General features: G+C 35.0%; 1 pseudogene; it reads left to right on the top strand.

The window, feature by feature from the left end:
- Window positions 1–7,510: 7,510 nt before the first annotated feature.
- On the top strand, window positions 7,511–8,454 carry LOC141516924 (olfactory receptor 5D13-like; annotated as a pseudogene).
- Window positions 8,455–11,502: the final 3,048 nt, after the last annotated feature.

The raw sequence follows: 11,502 nt of genomic DNA, 5'->3' as shown, positions 1-11,502 counted from the left end.
TATATATATATGCTGAATTTTTTTTAGTAAATTCTGGGTTGTAATCCCAGCTTCTTTGTTTTCTGAAACATTTCAATTAAATCTTTAGAGAAGAGAAGAATTTATGATCAAACAATACCTAGAGAATGGTATGAATTACAATATGGATAACTTTGCCTATACTAAATTAAAAAGTTGTACAAATAAAGTCAATTTGATCAATATTAGAAAAGAAGAATACTGAGAGAATAAAAGTTACATTCTATGTTCCTGATAATGGTGTCATGTCTAAAATATATAGAGAAAAGAATTAAATTTATAAGCATACATGACATTTCCTGATTAATAAATTTTTAAAGTAGTATTAAGATGAAGAATTAAGTTATCTAAAGTCATAAAAATATTCTATTAAATCACTATTGATAGAGAAATGCAAATTAAACCACTCTGAGCTTCCACTTCAAACCTATCAGATTAGATAATATGAGAATAAAGGATAATAATTAATGTTGGCAAACACTTGGAAGACTTGTATCACTAATGCATTGTAAGTGAAGTTGTGAACTGATGGAACCATTCTGAAGAAAAATTTAGAACTATGTACCAAAAGTTATAAAACAATGATTACCTTTTTTTTCCTAAATACCTGTTCTTGGTGTGTATCCACCAAAAGATGATTATAAAAAAGGTGAAAAGTAACTACATGAACGTAAATATTTATAGCAGTTTTTTTGTGATGGCAAAAAATTGGAAAAGGAGAGGAAGCCCATCAAATGAGGAATGACTTAACAAGTTCGTGATGTATTACAAATAATGAGATACTCTTGATCTACAAGAAAAGAGAACAGGCATATTTCAGAAAAACCTGGACAGATTTCTATGAATTTCTGCTGAGTGAAATGAGCAGAACTAGAAGCACATTGGACTCAATAATAGTCCATAGACGACTTAAATCATTTCTGCAGTACAGTGTATCCAAGAAAATATCAAACGTCTATTGATGGAAAATAATAAACAGAGAAATAATTATGACCTCTGGATGCAGATAGAAGAATATTTTTTCTTTTTCTTCTCCCATGTTTCTTTAGTCTTTTTTCTTTTTATTCCTCTTTCATAGCATGCCTATGGAAATATGTTTAATATTATTTTCCATATTCATATCCTTTACCTATATCATATTTTTACTGTCTTGGGGGAGGGGGAAGAAAATGAGGGATAAAAATTTGGAACTTAAAATCTAACTTAAATAAGTGTTGAAAATAATCTCTACCTGTAAATGGGTAAAATAATAAAATACTATTAAGGAAATAAAAATATACCAAAAGAAAGAGTTTATTAAAAACAAACAAAAAACATAGACTAAATTACAAAAACTGATTCAGGGGGTAGTTCCAAGATTGTGGCATGAAGGGGCACAGTCTTAAAGGTGGTATGAAGGCAGGAATACCCATAATCATTTTCCCAAAACAAACTCAAAAGCAATCAAATTATGGCTCTCGTCAAAATACAGAGGGGCAGAACCCACAAAAAGGCTGAGTGATAAAAATTTCCTATTACAAGACAACTTAGAAGTTCTGTAGGAAAGGTCTGTTCCACTAGGACTGGGGGTTGGAAACAGTTGTGGTGCAGCCTCAGTGCAGCACAGTTGTGTCTAAGCAAACCCCCTCCAGTCCACCAGGAACAGGCCGTGAAGCACCAGGATCTTAGGCAAAGGGGATTGTTTCCAGACTTCTTGTCCCAGGGATCAACAGGACTCTGCCACATCAGACTGAGCACGGTGTCCTGGTCTCAGAGCAGTCCTGCAATGAGAGTCTGCTATGAGAATCAGAGAAGCCACCTATCAATTACAGAGCTTCCATCCCACAGACAATAAGGGGATCAGCAGAGACTACAGAGGTCTCTCTGCTCTCCTTGGGGAAGGACTCGGCTGTATGCCCACATTCAGATCCAGGCCACAGCTTGGGCTCCCATACTACCATAGCTGAGCAGAGACCCTCCTCACGGCTCCAGAGTGTGGAAGGGGGTGGGCTGTTGTCATCCACATACCAAAACACAGGCAAGAAGGCAACCAGAGCCTCTCATAAGACCTTGGGGGAATTAAGGTCCCAATGGGATGTCACAAAAATAACCCCAATGCTCAGAAGTGAGGTAAATCAGTCAAAGACTAAGGACATGAGCAAACAACAGATAAAGAAGAATCTGACCATAGAAAATTATTTTGGTCCCATGGAGGATCAAAATACACACTCAGAAATGTGACAAAGAAGTGTGACAAAGAAGACAAAGTCTAATTTAATGTATCCAAAGCCCCTAAGAGAAATAGAAAATGAGCTGAGGCAATAGAAGAACTCAAAAAAATTTTTTGAAAAGCAATTAAAGGAGGTAGAGGAAAAATTGGGAGGAGAAATGAGAGTGATGCAGATAAATCCCGAAAACCTAGTCAACAGCTTGGTGAAAGCAATAAAAAAAAATAATGAGAAAGTAACATGTTAAAAAACAGTTTAGGCAAAATGGAAAAAAAAAATAATCCACAAGGCAAACGAAGAGGAGAATACCTTAAAAAGCAAAACTGGCCAGCTAAAAAAGGAGATAAGCTCTCTGAAGAAAATAACTCCTTCAAAAGTAGAATGGAACTAAAGGAAGCCAATGACTTTGTAATAAATCAAGAAACAATAAAACAATTCTAAAAGAACCAAAATTAAAAGAAAATGTGAAATGACTCAATGGAAAAACAACTGACCTGGAAAATAGATCTGCAAGAGATGATTTTAAAATTATTGGACTACCTGAAAGTCATGACCACGAAAAGAGCCTAGACTTCATTTTTTTTTTAGTTTTTGCAAGGCAAATGGGGTTAAGTGGCTTGCCCAAGACCACACAGCTAGGTAATAATTAAGTGTCTGAAGTTGGATTTGAACTCAGGTACTCCTGACTCCAGGCCTGGTGCTCTATTCACTGCAATAGCTAGCCACACCTTAGACTTCATTTTTCAAGAAATAATACAGCAAGATTGCTCTGAGATCCTAGAAGCAGAGGGTAAAATAGAAATGGAAGGAATTCACCTATGACCTCCTGAAAGATAACCCAAAAGAAAACCTCCCAGGAATATTATATCCAAACTCCAGAGCTCCCAATTCAAAGAGAAAAAAAAAAACCAAACTAAAAGCTTCCAGAAGCAAACAATTCAATTACCATGGCCCTATATTCAGAATTACACAGGATCTCACAGAATCCACAGTAAAGGCTTGGAATGCTTGGAATATGATATTTCTAAAGGCAAAAAAAAACTTGGATTACAACCAAGAATCAACTAACCAGAAAAACTGAACATCCTTTTTAAGGAGAAAAGAACTTACAATGAAACAGGGGACTTTCAAACTGTCCTATGGAAACAACCAGTGCTGAACAGAAAGTGTGATCCTCAAGTACAGGTCTTGGGGGAACCACAAAGTTGGTGAATAAGACAGACTAACTATGACGAACTTAATGATGTTGAACTGTTTGTATTCTCGCATGGGAAGAAGATACTTATGTCTCATATGAACTTTCTCATTTAAAGGATCAGTTCGAAGAAACATATGTAGAAAAGGCACAGGAAGGAGTAGAATATAATGATATAATATAATAAAAAGATAAAGTCAATGAGTGATAAAGGAAAGTACTTGGAGGACGAGTAAAGGAGAGGAAGAAGGGATTAAGATATTTCACCTAAGAGTCAAGAAAAAGCTTTTGCAATGGAATGGAACTGGGGAAGGCAAAGGGGGATGAATGAACCTTCATTCTCATCATAAATGGCTCAGAGAAGAAATAACATGCACACTTAATAGGGCATCAAAACCTATTTTACCTTAGGGAAAAAATGAGAGGAAAGAAATGGTTTAAGGGAGGAATAAGGGGGAGGGAAGGGGGAGTAGTTGATAGATGAGAGAGAAGATCATAGGAGAAGGTACTCAAATACAACACGCTTCTGAGAAGGGAAGGATGAAAGGAGAGAGAGAGAAGATCATAAGTAAGACTGGGGAGGAAATAGTGGAGGGAAATGACAGCTAGTAGTAGCAATTGTGGGAAATGATATTGAAGCAACTTCTCTGGTGGACTTATGATAAAGAAGGCAACTCATCCTAGAGACATAACTGATGGAATCTGACCATAGGCTGAAGTACACTTTTCTCTCTCACTGTTCTTGAGATTTCTGGGTTTTTTTGGGGGGGAAGGGTTTATGTTTACTCTCCCAACAAGATTACTGTAATAATATAAAATAAATAAACCAAATTGTCACTCAAAAAAAGAAAGAACTGATTCACAATTAAATGAACAGAACCAGGAGACATTATGCATAGTAAAATCAAACTTGTACAATGAAAAACTGCAAATGATTTCACTGTATTCCACAATACAATGATCTAAGAATTTTTGAGGAAACATCCCATCTGCCTGGTTGAAGAGGAGGATTGAGGAAATAAATATTGTCTATATAGAGAACAAAGGATGCTATTTTTCTCCTTTTTTCTTCCTGCTTTCCCTCTTTTCTTCCTTTCTTCTTGATCAAATCCTTTACAAAACATTAGAATAGATAAATTTTCCATGATTTACATAAACAGATAAACTGATGGAGGGGGTATAAGGGAGGGATTGAAGTTGGAATTGAAAAGTTGAAAAATTCAAAATAATATTTAATAAAAGAAAAAATAAAACCTTATAAAACACAAGAAAGAGGTTGTATTCTACCTGGAATATAGGTTTGTTATTTATTTCTTATTGTCTCCTGCAAAATCTGAACACACTAATGCATCTGTTAAATGAATTGAAATGTTGAAAAATTTTTCAGTGCCTATTAAATGTTTGTTGCATTGTCGAATGACGACAAATGTCTCCAAATTCATAAACTTGATAAATGTTTAATTTGGCATGAAGGTGAAAGAAGAAAGAAATATTTTATAATATAGAAAGTGACTAGACATTAGGTTCATCATCGACATAAACACACACACATATGAACATATTTGTGTGTATATATATATATGTGTGTGTGTGTATATATATATATATATATGTGCATATATAAGTACCTATGAAGTTACCTATCTAAGATATTCCATGAGGAAAGTGTGTCTAATAGTGGGAATAATATTTTGTGCTCTGGGGTACAAGTTTAACATTTGTGCTTCATTTGAGAAATATCCCCTGACCCCCATAAATATAGACTTGCTTGAGCAATAAAGTAAAGGGGAGAGAGAAAAAATTAAAATTAAAAAATAATAGTAATAATTGTAGGTATGGCCAGGTGGTGTGATGGACAGAGCACCAGCCCTGGAGCCATGAGCACCCAAGCCCACATCTGGCCCTGTACATTCAACAATCACCCAGCCCTGTGACATGCAAGCCACCTGAACCCCACTGCCCTGCAAAAACCAAAAAAGAAAAAAGAAAAAAGACCCAAAATAAAATAAAATAAAATAGTAATAATAGTAGGGGTGGCTGGGTGGCAGACAGAGCATTGGCCCTTGAGCCAGGAGCACCCGGGTCCAAATCTGGCCTCAGACACCGAACGATCACCCTGCTATGCAGCCCCAGGCAGGCCAGCCAGCCCCATCTGACCTGCACCACCCCCCAAAATAATAATAATTATAAAAAATGTTCTTGAGTCTTTGTTCCAACACCAACAAGTCTGTCGCGGGTGGATCACATTCTAATTTTGATAATAATTAGAAAAAACTTAACATTCAATTTGGGATATATACTGTGCTGCATACAACTCAGGCCAAAGAAGCAAGGGGATTGATTAGTGATTATAATGTTATGAAGTTACACAATTCGGATTGAAGTCATTTAACTAAATAATAATTAACATTAGAAAAGCACTGACAATGTGTCAGATTTTATCTTAAACACTTTACATATATTATCCCATTTGGTCCACACAACAACCCTAGCCAGGAGATTGTATTCCACATTTAAACAAGTTAAGAAACTGAACCCAACAGAAGGCTCAATAAGAGAAGACTCAGAAAGCCTCATGTAGCTAGTAAGTCCGAACTTGGATATGAAATCAGGTCTTTCTGACTCAAATATTAGTTCTCTAGCATTTAAGTGTTTCTCTGGAATACTAATTCAAATTTTTATGTTAATGGGTTTATTACTCAATTTTGTTGACATACCAAGAAGACTAGTGGCATGTGGTGGATATAATCATAGTTCACTGGACACTTGTTAATGAAATTCTCCAAAAATCATGTTCAACATCATCAATTTTAGAAAATTATCTGTTTTCATTTTAATTTGTCTTGTGACATCAGTTCTTAGAAAAAAGTAGAGAGAGATATTTTAAGGATTAGGATCTCCTTAAACAATTTCTGTACTCTTTAAATATATGTTTAATAGTACATGGTAGTGGAGAAATACGAAAGGAGGGAGTTGCGATCAGCAATGGAAAGAGTGGAAAAATATGGAAGTAACTTTTGCCATGGACTTATCATAAAGAATGTGATCCACCAGCGACAGACTTGTTGGTGTTGGAACAAAGACTCAAGAACATTTTTTATAATTATTATTATTTTGGGGGGGGGTGCAGGTCAGATGGGGCTGGCTGGCCTGCCTGGGGCTGCATAGCAGGGTGATCGTTGGGTGTCTGAGGCCAGATTTGGACCCGGGTGCTCCTGGCTCAAGGGCCAATCTGCCACCCAGCCACCCCTACTATTATTACTATTTTGTTTTATTTTATTTTGGGTCTTTTTTTCTTTTTTTTGGTTTTTGCAGGGCAGTGGGGTTCAGGTGGCTTGCATGTCACAGGGCTGGGTGATTGTTGAATGTACAGGGCCAGATGTGGGCTTGGGCGCTCATGGCTCCAGGGCTGGTGCTCTGTCCATTGCACCACCTGGCCATACCTACAATTATTACTATTATTTTTTAATTTTAATTTTTTCTCCCCTTTACTTTATTGCTCAAGCAAGTCTATATTTATGGGGGTCAGGGGATATTTCATTTACTCTTAGACAAGAATATTTTATTAATGTAAAAAAATTTGTACAAAATGAGAATAAATATTAAAGAAAAATAAAAAAATATGTTTATATGTATGAATATATATATATATATATATGAGTATGTGATTATAGGTATACATGCATATGTTGTCATTTGAGTGTGTATATATAAATACATACATAAATGCATGTATACAGGCACATATTCAATTTACCAGGTTCATATGTGAAAGTGAAGACATTCTGCTCTGACTTTTCTTAAAGTTTGGTTTATTCTAGATTTTATAAATTTAAAACCATCCATTTATTCCAAACATTCTCTCTAATTCTGTGACATGCTTCATGATCCATGATTTTTATTTGAGCCAAGTATAGAGGACTTGACAAAAGTGCTAAATTAAAAACATCATATCATCATTCAAATTTTTATCTCCAAAATGATAACAATAATAATTTTCTAAGTCATACTCTGCCCTTATACTGTTTTCTTCAATTTAGTTTATAATTTGCTTCTCATGATCAAATTCCAATTCTCTCCCACAGAAATCATGGTGAGCACTGACAAGAATCAGAGTTCTGAAGTCATATTCATCCTCCTAGGACTCTGAATATCCAGACCTCCAGGTGCCCCTCTTTCTACTGTTCCTCACCATCTATGCAGTCTCTGTGGTGGGGAATGGGGGCATGATTGTGATAATCCACATCAGTCCCAAGCTCCACACCCCCATTTACTTTTTCCTGAAGAACTTGTCCTTTGTGGATTTCTGTTGCTCCACTGCAGTTACACCAAAATTAATAGAAAATTTAGTTGTAGAAGACAGAAGAATCTCCATCAGTGCCTACATCACACAATTTTTCTTTGCTGCTACTTGTGTGATAACAGAGATGTTCATGTTGGCAATAATGGCTTATAATCATTTCATTGCTATATGTTACCCTTTACTCTATTCAGTTTCCATGTCTCCAGATCTCTGCTCCTGGCAAGTGACTTTAGCATATTTATGGGGCATAATTTTTTCTCTTATATTCAGCTACTCAATTCTTGTTTTAACTTTTTGTGAGACCAAAATAATTAATAACTTTATATGTGAATATTTGGTTTTCCTATCAGCTTCTTGTTCTGATAAACACTTCAGCGAGATAATACTTTTTACCTTTGCAAATCTCAGTCTATATAGCACTCTCACCATTATCCTTTCATCTTATCTTTTTATTTTTGTCACAATCCTCAAGATGCATGCAGGCAAGTGGGAGATATAAAGCTTTCTCCACTTGTGCCTCCCACCTGACTGCTGTTACCATCTTCTATGGGACCTTCCTTTTTCTCTATTGTGTTCCACATTCTAAAAACACAGGGCTCTTGATGAAAATAGGATCTGCTTTTTATGCTGTAATGGTACCTATGCTAAATCCCTTACTATACAGTCTCAGGAACAAAGATGTGAAAGAAACTTTCAGGAAATTAATGGATCTCAATATCATTTCTCAGTAAGATCATTTATATGACTAATTCTATCCAATCTCTTGGAATTTCTGGTAATATTCAATTAATTCTTAGTTACATTCAGTTACTCCCTTCTCTGGCAGTCACATCTTTAGTATCTACAACAATCTCAAATGTAGAATAGTTCTTCACTAAATAAAATGAAAAATACTTGAAATATTAAAATATGCCAGTTGGGAAGTGCAGGGCATAGAAAACCAACCCAGGAGTCAATAGGACTTGAATAAAAATTTGTCCACAAAAGCTGTATACTTACCAGCTGTGTGACTTTAGGCAAGTCATTTAACCCTGGTTACTTTGAATTCATGGCCATCTGCAGTCATACTAGTTCAAATCTGAGCACCAGACCCAGATAGTTCCAGAGGAGAAAGTGAGGCTTGTGAATTAACTGAAAAATCCTCCTCATTCAAAGCCAGTCCATTTGATGATCTTATTTACAGTCTTTTTCAAAAATGAAGGATAAAACAAGAAAGTAATGTACACCACAATGAATAACAACCTCAGAAACTTTCATTAAAGAACCTATTCTAGAAAACTGGTTTCTTTACTTTTTTTCCACTATTCATATTTCTATTATTTGACCAGAAGTGGGGGTGGGGTGGGAGACACTAAGGTGTTCACTATGTGCATGAGAGAGTGATATTTGAAAGTCAGTCAGTCAGAAAATACCTTGATGAGTGCTCAGATTCAGTATTGGATTACAGAAGAATTTGTAAGAATCCATTTATTCAAACCATTATATAATTCTTTACATTATGTTGATTCCTATGCTAAATCCCTTACATTCTAAAGAACAAAGATATGAAAGAAACATTCAGGAAATTAGCAGATCTCTGTCCCTGTCCTAAGTCATACTCTACACTTAATCTGTATTCTTCAATTTAATTTATACTTGGCACCTCAATTTTCAGTTTTCTCCAACAGAAATCATGGTGAACACTGACAAGAATCAGAGTTCTGAAGTTATGGACATCCTGTTAGCATTCTCAGTTTATCCAGAATTCCAGGGGCCCCTGTTTCTTCTCTTCCTCATCATCTATGCAGTCGCTGTTGTGAAGAATGTGGCATGACTGTGACAATCAAGATCAAAGAATTGACAGAATCTGTCCCTGACACCTAGACCATGGCAATGAACTAGTAGAATTTTTTATAAAGTCAAGTTTAATGCCCCAAAAGCATGGCAAGTCTTCTCACATATAAAAGGCTTAATAATTGTGGGTTGATTGAATCATTTGGAGTGGGAGACAGAACCCTGTCTTTGTCCACTTTCAACATGATGAACCTTCCGTTACAATTTGACTTCCTTTTTCTCCTCTCCATGTCTCTTAGCCCTTGTGATCATGAAATTGAAATATCTCATCTGGGTTGGTGGGAAGTCCAGTGGGACAAACTCAAGGGCCGATGAAGTGGGAAGTTGGAACAAGTGATCTGGTTACTTTCCTGGGTGTTAAGGTGAGCTCTATAGCTTTCGGTCCCCCTCTGAGTGAAGAGCTGCCCAGCATACTGGAAAAAAATCATGTCACAGAAAAAAAAAACTATATATATATATATATATATATACATATATATATATATATATATATATATATAATCAATGGATCAATGGCAAGGAAAGAGTAACAACTGTTTTGGGGGAAAACCAATTTAATAGAAAATTGTTGAAGAGTGTCATCATTGAACTTTCTTACTAGCTTTTCTAAATGTCACCACATTGCAATCATTTGATACATTTATTTAATTTTTGTTAAACATTGCTTGGAAAATTTGTACCTCCAAATACTTAGTAAAATGATATTTCCCAAAGAAGATTTAGTTACAAACTACAGACCATTATATCAATGTATTTAAATGCTGATATGTTATCACATTTGTTCATCAATCACAAGAATATTTTTAAATTACTGTGGATAAGACTTTTTGCAGATAACCTCTCAGACACCACAGTATTCTATGACAGATCACATTAAATACAGCTGAATTAGGCAATTATTACTGTGAAAAATACAAATAAAATGCAGATGATTCTTTTAATTTTTTAAAAAGTATGTGTTTTTTTAAATTTTAGATAATGCAACAAACAAGCATTCCCATAACATAGTAATAATGAAAAAGATGATTGCAAAAGAAACTATAATCTATTATAGTCAACTTGTTACTCCTTTCAAAAATAGAGTAGAGTTTTTCTTGTAGATTTCCTTTTCTTTTCCTTCTTTCTCCTTTAACCCTTCACTCTAGAGATGGCTAACAATAGACACACACAAATATACACACACAGACATCTATGCTCAATGCTTTTATTCATACTTTTATTTATCAAGTTTTCACATCATGCAGAGAGCACCTCTTTGAAGTTGAGCATTTTTAATACTCAAATGATTTAATTGCTGGAAGTTGATCTTGAAAATATGTTATTCTATATAATATTCTCTTAGTTCTGTTCGTTAAAATTTAACTATATTTTTTATTTTGGATATGTCTATCCATTTTGGATAACTCTATCTAATCACACCCACATCCAGAACTGCAGATTCAACAGTTCTTGAGTTGAGAAAGTTCAGTATAGAGACAAAATTCAAGCTGACTGTTGATTAATGATAAAAATAATTTCAAAGCAATTCATGTCTCTTCAATACCAGTCAGCATTTACCTTTACAGCAAGGAAATGAATACATTTTTAAATCATCCAAAATTATCTAAAAATAGAAAATGAATAAACTTAAGATATACCAATGAAATGAAACAGAGGGTTACTGGTTTTGAAGGTTGCCATAGAGAGATTTTTTTTTTTCATCGTGAAAAGGGAAGATGTTTGAAAATAAGGAATTTCAATTTCTCTTATATAACACTTCATAGGGTACTAGCTTGCTATATATGAGATAATTTTAAAAGGCACATTATCCCTCTATTTGAATGAAGGTAGGCTTCTGCACTCTTGCCTGGTAGCACAATATGCAAAATGTAGCCTTCCAATGTGAGTTCTACATCTTGGGAAGGAGATAAATAAGGAGAGATGGCATGGTGATCTATAAGAAGATC

This window comes from Macrotis lagotis, chromosome 3 (genome assembly GCF_037893015.1).
Source record: "Macrotis lagotis isolate mMagLag1 chromosome 3, bilby.v1.9.chrom.fasta, whole genome shotgun sequence".
Lineage (NCBI taxonomy): Eukaryota > Metazoa > Chordata > Mammalia > Peramelemorphia > Peramelidae > Macrotis > Macrotis lagotis.
The sequence above is the reverse complement of the archived record's forward strand: the minus strand, read 5'-3'. Positions and strand labels throughout refer to the sequence as shown.